Below are 10,810 nucleotides of genomic sequence, written 5' to 3'. Positions count from 1 at the left end.
GTGTGTGTGTTTGTCCTTACGATAATTTAGGTTAAGTAGAGTGTAAGCTTAGGGACTGATGACCGTAGCAGTTAAGTCCCATAAGATTTCACGCACATTTAATATTTTCCTGTTGAGCAAATGACCGGCCATGTGAACCTAGGGACTGCCAACAATGCCTTCTCAACAACAGTTCAGCGAACGTTGCTACATACGGGCCTCCGCAGCTGGCCCCTGGTTCATGCACCCATTCTGACCGTTCTTCATCGGTGACAAATGTTGGAACTGACACGCATTTACCGCAAACTGAACGACCACTAGCGGCGACAGATGGCGTTATCAGATGATTCACGTTTTATCCTCCAACAGTGTGAAACATCTGACAGCAAACAATTACAACAATCGTCGGAAGGGTACAGGCTGGATGAGGAATGTTTTCGTGGCATTCCCTGGGTAATCTCGTTCTTGTGGAAGACACAGTGGATCAACACAAACATGAAACTTCCTGGCAGATTAAAACCGTGTGCCCGACCGAGACTCGAACTCGGGACCTTTGCCTTACGCGGGCAAGTGCTCTACCAACTGAGCTACCGGAGCACGACTCACGCCCGGTACTCACAGCTTTACTTCTGCCAGTACCTCGTCTCCTACCTTCCAAACTTTACAGAAGCTCTCCTGCGAACCTTTGCCTAGGTCCCGAGTTCGAGTCTCGGTCCGGCACACAGTTTTAATCTGCCAGGAAGTTTCATATCAGCGCACACTCCGCTGCAGAGTGAAAATCTCATTCTGGAAACATCCCCCAGGCTGTGGCTAAGCCATGTCTCCGCAATATCCTTTCTTTCAGGAGTGCTAGTTCTGCAAGGTTCGCAGGAGAGCTTCTGTAAAGTTTGGAAGGTAGGAGACGAGGTACTGGCAGAAGTAAAGCTGTGAGTACCGGGCGTGAGTCGTGCTTCGGTAGCTCAGTTGGTAGAGCACTTGCCCGCGTAAGGCAAAGGTCCCGAGTTCGAGTCTCGGTCGGGCACACAGTTTTAATCTGCCAGGAAGTTTCATATCAGCGCACACTCCGCTGCAGAGTGAAAATCTCATTCTGGAAACATCCCCCAGGCTGTGGCTAAGCCATGTCTCCGCAATATCCTTTCTTTCAGGAGTGCTAGTTCTGCCTGGTTCGCAGGAGAGCTTCTGTAAAGTTTGGAAGGTAGGAGACGAGGTACTGGCAGAAGTAAAGCTGTGAGTACCGGGCGTGAGTCGTGCTTCGGTAGCTCAGTTGGTAGAGCACTTGCCCGCGAAGGCAAAGGTCCCGAGTTCGAGTCTCGGTCGGGCACACGGTTTTAATCTGCCAGGAAGGTTCATATTAGTGCACACTCCGCTGCAGAGTGAAAATGTCATTCTGGAACACAAACATGCATCTATCCATGAGGGCCATGTCCACCACTATATGCAGTTTTTTTTTTTTTTCGGAACAATGGCATCTACCAGCAGGACAGCGCAATGTGTGACGCAGCCCCCAAGATGAATTTACCCTACTCCTCTGGCCACCAAACTCCCCGGAACCATTTGAACTCCCCAGATTTAAGCCCGCTCAAGAATCTGTGAGACCTCTCGAATGGACTTGTGGCACCATGAATCCTCAACTGCGAAATTTTGCACAGCTGGCCATAGCACTGGTGTCGGCATGAATCCACACCCCCGTCGGTGCTTTCCAGAACCTAACAGACTCACTTCCTGCATATCTCGCAGCGGTCTGCACCACGAAAGATGATTATTCAGCCTTCTAACAGGTGGTCGCACTATTGTAACTGTAGTATGGATTTCGATGGAACGATCAGGGAAACTCACAGGGCAACCAAGTCATTCTTGCTGCTAGAACCATTTGAGAATACTAATAAATAGTTGCTAGTCACCATACAGCGGAGATACTGTGTCACAGATAGGCACAACAAAAAGACTGTCACAATATAAGCTTTCGGTGAACAAAGCCTTTGTCGAAAATAGACGACAAGGACACCCACACACTCACGCACACACACACACACACACACACACACACACACACACAAACACGCAACTTACCCACACATGACTGCAGTCTCTTGCAGCTGAAGCCACACTGCCAGAAGCTGCAGTCATGTGTGTGTGTGTATGTGTGTGTGTGTGCGTCGTCTATTTTCGTCAAAGGGCTTGTTGTCCGAAGTCTTATAGTGTGAAAGTCTTTCTGTTGTGCCTATCTGCGAGCCTGCTCTCTGCTATATGGTGATTAGCAACTTTCATTTTTATACAATTGTTACATTCCATCCTGGATTTTCCATTGTTTGATTTGTTGCACTGTGATTTTTATGCCATAAGCATCACTCAATAGCGACCCGTCTCTCTGGAATAGGAAGCCTTTCATCAGAGGACTGTGTGCTATACGTGGACAGTGTAAAGGGCTCCTTTGTCTCGAGAAGCAGGTACGCTACGGTCGAGTTGGTGAATTTACTGGCTACGGAGGGACTGCACATTGAACCACAAAATTTTCTGTACGTGCCTCCTTGACTGCCATGTCTACTAATCCATTTCCTGGAATTTTCGAGCGCCTTGGTACCAAGTGGACTGCAATATCATTCCGTCATTGGTACGTAGAAAGTGGCGTCCTGTACATCCTGAATTACTTTACGTTGTAGTATTTGTGGAATCTGGAAGTCAAAACAAACAAGGAATTTCACAACCCTAATACATCTCATCTGCACTAGCGCCTCCACTACTGTGTAGAGTTCAGTATCATACATAGATTATTCATTTCGTAGATGGATTTGGGTGGAACAATCAGGGAAACTCACAGGGCACCCAAATCATTCTTACTGTTAGACCCATCTGAGAGTACTAAGTGCTATGCTCATTTAACATTTCGTGAAATATGGAATTTTAATATATATAGTTGTGAAGTCTTTCACGTAACTCACAAAGTCTATGGGGCTCTTCAGTAACCGTGTAGCAGTCAGTTTTATCCCTTAATTTGGGTTGATACTTACCCGACACCAAGTACCCCTGTGTCATCCCTTCTAAAAATTTAAAACGGCAGTTTTTGTCGTGGACTGTTGTAAGAGGTCGTGGTCTCCTGACCTTCATTGCTTACATATTCCGCCCTCACAATCATATTCCGCACATCAAGACGCTTCATTCGAACCCAAACTCGATAAGATAAAGTCAATGTTGTATGAATTCATGTAAACTATATGCAAATAACAAGTAAGCGCACTGTTGTTGAAATACTCGATGCTGGCGTACACGCTTACATTCCAGACACGACGGTCACAGGAGCTTTTAGTTCGGGAGAGCAACCGCACGCCAGGAGGCCGGTCCCAACCTATCTACGTCGGCCGGTGACCGCCCGTAGAGCAGACGGTGTTTGCCCGAGGGAAAGGACGACCCTGTGTTCGGCTTAAAAGCAGGATCGCCAGAATTGATAGTCAGATCACTCAGATAAACAAAGACGCGAAAGAATCTAGAGAAAGAATTCAGGTACTAACACAAGGTCAGCAGCAATTATGCACTGACGTGGACAAGGTCCAATTGTACTTCGCAAATGTTGACAAAAAGGTGGAGCGTTTTACGAAAAAAGCCACTCGAACAGCAATACAAATTTCGGAAGAACAAGCAATTCAAAGCAAGGTCGCAAAGGTTGCACTGAAAAAATATGATCATCGGATGAATAAAATAGAACTTGAAAACAAAGATCAGTTTGAAAAGCTTCGAACAGAGTTGATACAAACTATCGAAGAAAAGATCGAGACCGATTACACCTGTAGCGATACAACTGACACGTCAAGCATTAATTCAGTACACGAACACGTGCCGTCTAAGAAAGTTCAAGTAGAACCCAAGCTAGACGTAACATTCGCGCAGAAATCGAAACAGAAAACCCTGATTAAAGTAATGACATGCCACAGGGCCAGGCACAGTATCTAGAAAAACGGAACACATACATTCAGCCGATACCAATTGAAAGACAGGCGACTGAATCATTACATCCAGTGACACAACATAATAGCAGCACAGGTACTACACCGCGAACGACGAGAGTAGAAACACACAAACAACACTTTTGTTCACCAATGATATGATATGACGCGGACATGAGTCAGGAAATTGAGAATAGGCAGACAGGCAGTAGATTACCAGAGAGTGAAAACGACGACACAAGCAGTGGCAGCTATTTGAGTCCATGAATCAGCCACAAACCGGATATATGAATAGATATGATACAGGCCACTTCCTTATAGTTAGAAAATTTCAACATTTCAAGGAAGAAGGCGGTAGCTTGGATGCATGCACATTCATCGATCAGTTTTTACCAAACCACTGGAGAGTAGCTCATACACTTGACTTCATTTGTGCACACATGTCAGGGGCAGTATCAGAGGTGATGCAAAAGATCGCGGCTACCTGTACGTCTTACCTATAGTTCAGAACAGCATTTCTCGAAAGGTATTGGTCAAAGAAGGCGCAAGACAAAATAAAATACGAGTTACTTCAGATGACACCATATGAAAACTCAGGAGAGAAAAGAGTGGTAAAATTCTTTGATACAATGGACAAAAAGAATCAATGCCTACACAAACAACTACAGTAACGTAGAGCTGATACGTCTATGTAGAATGAAAATACCGGTAAAGTATGTACAGGTGACAGTAGGAAAAAATGAAAATACCGACGAATTCAAAGAGGTTTTGAGGGAACTTGAATTTATGTTTAAAGAATACGAGGTGAAAGAAAAAAGAAAGGAAAGGGAACAGCAAAAGGGGAGGACTAGGAACGAATATTCCAATAATAATAATCGTAATCCTAACACCAATAATTTCAGGCAATTTAACAGACAAGGACAGTAGCACAATGGAGACAATTGGCATAGGAACGATAACCAGAATAATTGGTACCGAAATAGGAACGGTAATGGACACTCATACAGTGGAGGATATGGGTTTAGGAATCAAAATGCCAACGGTCAAGGGTACTTTGAAAGAGGTCACGATGTTAGAAACAGCAACTGGCGAGACCAGGGCGCGAATAATTACCGGGGAAATTATGGTCCACAGAGACAAGGACAACACAGCAAAGAGAAACCAGATGTAGAAGTCAGGCCACCACATACTGCAAAACGTAAAGATTGACGTGAAAAATGCGGGAGAGGTTAGGCAAACGAACGTCCACCCTATCTTATACTAACCACTAAATCAAAAAATATATTAAGAATTAACAAAATAACACATTAATTAAAAGAAAAGAGACACAATACACACTAACAATCTCTTGTAGTATCAAGTACAGTACATCTTGCACACAAACAATAAATGGTACACAACAGTTAAAAGAATGAAGAAGTGGTAGGACATAATTAGAATCCAGAAAAGAAATCATATATATACAATAATTTTTGCCACTATCAGAAAATTTTTGCATTATATAAAATCAGAGTTTTTCTGTAAATAACGAATATATGTAAAACAAAAATTGTAAATATTTCTACACGTCAGAGGGGCATCGCCACCAACACCAATCAGCAGCTCCCTTAACACCAGATGCTTCGAGAGAGCGACGGAGAGGGTACAGACATGTTGAGAAAGCACTTAGGGCAATAACAACAACATGAAGACCAACGCCACACTGGAAATGCAGGTTGCAAACCAGGTTAGACTTTAGGAGGACAACGTGCAGCATGGATATTTCATATGTCACGACACTGCTACACAACGGAAGAGCGTGGGGAGAACCATAATACGATGAGACGACAAGGAAGGTACAAAAATTTACTAAGATCTACAAACTCATCAAGTAACATTTGGAAAGGCAGTCAGATTCTACAAATCCTATATCACTCCTACACTAAAATTCACATATTCCTAGCCCAAGAAGAACAGAAGACTACAAGAAAGAAGAGAAGAACAGAAGATGCAAGATGAAGAAGGGCAGAAGACAGCAAGATACCTTTCTCTCCTATCCTACAAAGCAAATTGCTACAAACGTCTTTCCATGAACTTTGAGGCATGGCAACTACTACAACCTCCTCTCCAAAAAATAAACCTTGAATCGTCAAACAAATACAAGCGAACGGCAAACGGAATATTAAGTAGTGCCAACCAACATTATCTAGAAATAAATTCAGCAAAATGAACAGCATTCTACCTACCACATCACCAAATTGCCATACCGAACCAGGTGTGAAGTACCAAGATGTCACAGCACAATATTGGGTGATGATCGTCGGTAGTCAACTACAATCATCAAATTGCCATACTGTCCCAGGTGTGACAGCAAAGGAGTACCAAGACATCACTGTTTATGCAGTAAACCACAGTCATCAAAATCGGTTACAAGTACCACTCCATGATGACAATGTCAACAAGTAAGACCCGGCATCGCATGCTAGAGTGCTTCTCTCATGAGTTGTGACACGCATACAAATGAGTCAACGCCTTCCAGTATTTCAGTGGGGATCATCGAGCGCAGAAACTGACGCAGCACAAAACGAAAAAAACTAATAAAATACAAATGTAGAGTTAAGAAATGATATGTTTGTAAAAATATTTTTTTCCTTTTTTGTAAAAGTAATTATTTTTATTATGTATGTAAAGTCCATAATTTATAGATACCTTAAAACATTTTGTAAAGAAACTTAGTATAGTTATATAATCCCACAAACTCATGGAAATTCTATTTATTTCTTTTATATGTACAATTAGAAAAGGATTTGTGCAGGATTTTTCTTCTTTAAGTAACATTCAAAGACACCTTTTTGGGGTAATAATATTAATATCAAGGATAGAACTAAGAGGAAACGCTTCTTCATTCTTACAAAAAAAAAAGTGAATCATAAAGAAAAAAATAATGCCTAAATAAATAAAACAAAGTAACACAACAGAGCTTTTGCGAACATTTACGCAAAGCCTAACTGAAGAAAAGAGGTAACCACACTTACGAGTTTAGAAAAATTAATATTCTAAAAACAATTTTTCGAAATGAAAAAGAAAAACAGAGACACGTACTGGCAACGACAAAGAATAAAAACCTTTGTAAAGTCTATATTTGCTTAACAACAAAACATAAATTGTAGAATTAAAAAATAAAGACAATAGATATAAAGAAATCATTAGAAAAAATTGTTAAGAATGGTTGACAAAAGTTTATTGGAAAATCTAAAAGAACAATTTTTGCCTGACTTTGCCAATGTTTTACTCGGCATTGACAAACCCCAGACCAAAATTTTGTCAGAAGGAGGGAGGTATGTAAGACGTCGTGGTCTCCTGACCTTCATAGCTTAGATATTCCACTCTCTCAATCATATTCCGCACGTCAAGACGCTTCATTCGAATCCAAACTCGATAAGATAATGTCAATGTTGTATAAATTCATGTAAACGATATGCAAATAACAAGTAAGTGCACCGTGGTTGAAATACTCGAGGCTGGAGTACACACATACATTCCAGACACGACGGTCACAGGAGCTTTTAGTTCGGGAGAGCAACCGCACACCAGGAGGCTGGTCCCAACCTACCTACGTCGGCTGGTGACCGCCTGTAGAGCAGACAGCGTTTGCCCGAGTGAAAGGACGACCCCGTGTTGGGCTTAAAAGCAAATTCCGCTACATTCTGTCGGAGCGCCCAGCCTACAAATTCTTTACAAATATAAAAAAATGGCTCTGAGCACTATGGGACTTAACTTCTGTGGTCATCAGTCCCCTAGAGCTTAGAACTACTTAAACCTAACCAACCTAAAGACATCACACACATCCATGCCCAAGGCAGGATTCGAACCTGCGACCATAGCGGTCACGCGGTTCCAAACTGAAGCGCCTAGAACCGCACGGCCACACCGGCCGGCTTTACAAATATAGCACGCAGTTTCAGAGATTTTCACAGGGAGATATCAAACGCCAAACGCCAATGCTACAGATTTCCAGATTGGTCGCCTTAAACGAAACATCATTCTCCCGCTTTAGAAGAACAATTCTGATTGGCAGACCATATTCCTAACGCCTTGAGCTGAAGGAGTAATGGAAGAGACCGAAAGATATACCCCTTCACGTCTGGCGTGGAGAGGGGCCGTTCTGTTGTCGCTCTTGGAGCAAGAACACGTAACGAGAGCGTGTGCGCTCGTACGTGTACTCAAAGAGCGAGGAACAAGTCTCTCCTCAGTACTTCACTGGGAGAGCTCCTCTGTCGAGAGCGAATCGAAGTGCGACTCTTTAGTGAGTCCTTGTGATCAAGTGTTGTTCACTGTGTTGACCGCCACACTTATTGTGCGATGTGAATGTACGGAGTTATAGCTAAACGCCTGCGAGCGAATTTTTGAGTGGCATCACAATGGACTGGTTATCTGACTGGTGTACCACGCCAATAGTTAGACTAGGGGCGAATAGGAGTCCTTGACTTCATCAAGGCGTAGGGAGAGTTTGATTGGCGAAGGTCAATCCAGATAGAATGAGAGTTATCTTATTTGTCAGCAGCTAGCGGCGCAGACAGCAGTCATCGTAGCTTACGGCATTGTTTGCTACAGCTCTTGCGAGCCCAATATGTCCTCCAGAACAGTACACTTCACTGCATTTCACATGCAACAGCCTCGACTGTACCTTGCAACATTCTAACAGATAATTATTCAAGTTGAGTAGGTGCGGCTCTCAGCCATTCTGCCAAGTCAATAACAATCTCAAACTTTGTATAGAAATTTCATTAGCGGATCTTAACCTTAAGAGGTAACTTCACATTCCGAAAAGAACCAGGAAATAACTTGTTCAGTTCGTAACTAAAAGTGCCATTGTTACTTCTCAGAATTTTTGCAAAAAATAAATAATAATTTTCGTTAGTTTCTTGTTTTTCTTACACTAACTAGCACTACTCCAGTACCCAAGTATCCCACTAGTTACGTAAGAAATTTTGTGAATTTTTGTGACATTTCCTGTAGTAGTGTGGGGGTGGAAATTGCTTCTTGCAGGAGCCACAGGGTAAAGGGTACATCTCAGATTAATCCGTTGCGCAGAATGACAGAATTGCACCCATGCCGCTCACAATGTTAGTGAAAGCTTATTCCACAGTAGCACACCAACAGTGTGGTACTCCAATATTTCTGAAACTGTGAAGAACCTACATGCTTGACGCACCTTGATGCGCTGTCTTCAAATGGTAAATGGTGGCATAGCCACCTCAGTGCTGAGGCTGGATATGGAGCTTGTGCCGTGTAGGCTCCTATGGCCAGACTGATCCTCTCGTTGCGGGTAGAATCAGTGGACTACAGTTAAACAGATCGCACTGCTGTACAAGCTGTGCACACATAATGTAACCTGGACCACACAAAGGGTTTGTAAAAGTGGTGCAGACACGGCCTGTTGCTACACAAGACGTGATCTTGCCTCCATGTTCCGTAGGTGTGCAAACATGACAACTTAAAGTCAAACCATAAACCTCACGGAGTCCTTAAGAAAATGGTCCCCCTAACTTCCAAGTCATACATTGCCATAAAAAAATTAGTACTACCTTTTAGAGGTTTCCAGTTCACTCATGATGGAACAGTGCATATGGAATACATGAAATGATTACATTTACACATCAATAACACATCCGGTTCTGAGGTACCAGGTATCGATCCATACTGAAACACCCATATTAAGACGTGGTGTAGCCTCCACGGGTGGCAATTCAGGCACTGAGTCCGGTATCCAGACGATCGTACAGATGGTCAATACTGTCCTGGAATATGTGATGCCACGCCTCCTCGACCTGTTCACAAAATTCTGTAACAGTTGTTGGTTGACGAGATGCATGAGTCACTTCTCGTACCATTATATCCCACATATGTTCGATTGGAGACAAGTTCTGAGATTGTGTTGGTCAGGGAAGTTGATGCACGCCTTGTAGAGCACGTTGGGTTTCACATGCAAGGCATGTGGACGAGCATTATCCTGTTGGAACAACACATCACCACCCCGTTACAGGAACAGCAAAAAATGGGTGTAACGACTATCTGCACGTACCAAGCGCTGTTTGGCGTCTCCTCCACAAACACCAAAGATGAATGACGCTTGTAGCTTGTCGCAACCTAACCATAAGGCCTGGGTTGAGGCCATGGGGCCAGTGTGGACGAATGTGGATGAATGCATTCTACAGACAGTGCTCACCAGCTCTATGTCGTACATGCAGACGACCATCACTTGCAAAAAGACAGAATCTACTTTCATTGCTGAACATCACGGCGCACCATTCCATCATTCAAGTGATCCTCTGTCAGCATGAGTCGAGCCATGCACAATGAGGTTATGGGATGAGTGGAAGAGAGGCTAGAGGTGTGCGTGCTCATAGTCCCACCACTAATAATTATCGGTTCGCAAATGTCCATGTTGACAGGTCTGGGCTTACAAGCCTACTCGTCTGTACAGTGGTAGCCTGACTGTCTGTCACTACTACTCTTATAATACGACGATCCTGCAAGTGTCTGTGCTGCATGGACGTTCAGAACGTCGTCTGATGGTGTGAGAATGTTCACGTGCCCACTGATACCAGTATCATTGTACAACTCACACTGAACGTTTACCTTGCGTATAAATTCTCCGAAAGAACCATCCTGCCACGGGGAAGGCCACAATTTGACCCCCATCAAACTCACTCAGTAGGCTGTAGGAAGTACAAGTGCGTCTCCATGGCACGGTTACCTGCTTGCTTCACACGTTTGCATTATACTGAGCCTTCTGGTTGCATGCATTGCCTATTAAAGGGTAGACGCAGATAGCGCTCTGGTAGCTAAGCCACTACACTATCTGTTATTGGACGACGTTGCAACCATTATCAGTTCAGTCAGGTGGAATA

The 10,810-nt window shown here is 43.4% G+C and overlaps 2 non-coding genes across 2 annotated transcripts; one reads left to right on the top strand and one right to left on the bottom strand.

Annotated features, from left to right (window-relative positions):
• Positions 1-502: 502 nt before the first annotated feature.
• Positions 503-577, bottom strand: Trnat-cgu (transfer RNA threonine (anticodon CGU)). The gene has a single exon. It is a non-coding gene; the product is annotated as a tRNA-Thr (tRNA).
• Positions 578-926: 349 nt separating this feature from the next.
• Positions 927-1,001, top strand: Trnat-cgu (transfer RNA threonine (anticodon CGU)). The gene has a single exon. It is a non-coding gene; the product is annotated as a tRNA-Thr (tRNA).
• Positions 1,002-10,810: the final 9,809 nt, after the last annotated feature.

This window comes from Schistocerca serialis, chromosome 6, assembly GCF_023864345.2.
Source record: "Schistocerca serialis cubense isolate TAMUIC-IGC-003099 chromosome 6, iqSchSeri2.2, whole genome shotgun sequence".
NCBI lineage: Eukaryota > Metazoa > Arthropoda > Insecta > Orthoptera > Acrididae > Schistocerca > Schistocerca serialis.
Note: the sequence above shows the minus strand (reverse complement) of the source record. Positions and strands in the feature narration are given on the sequence as shown.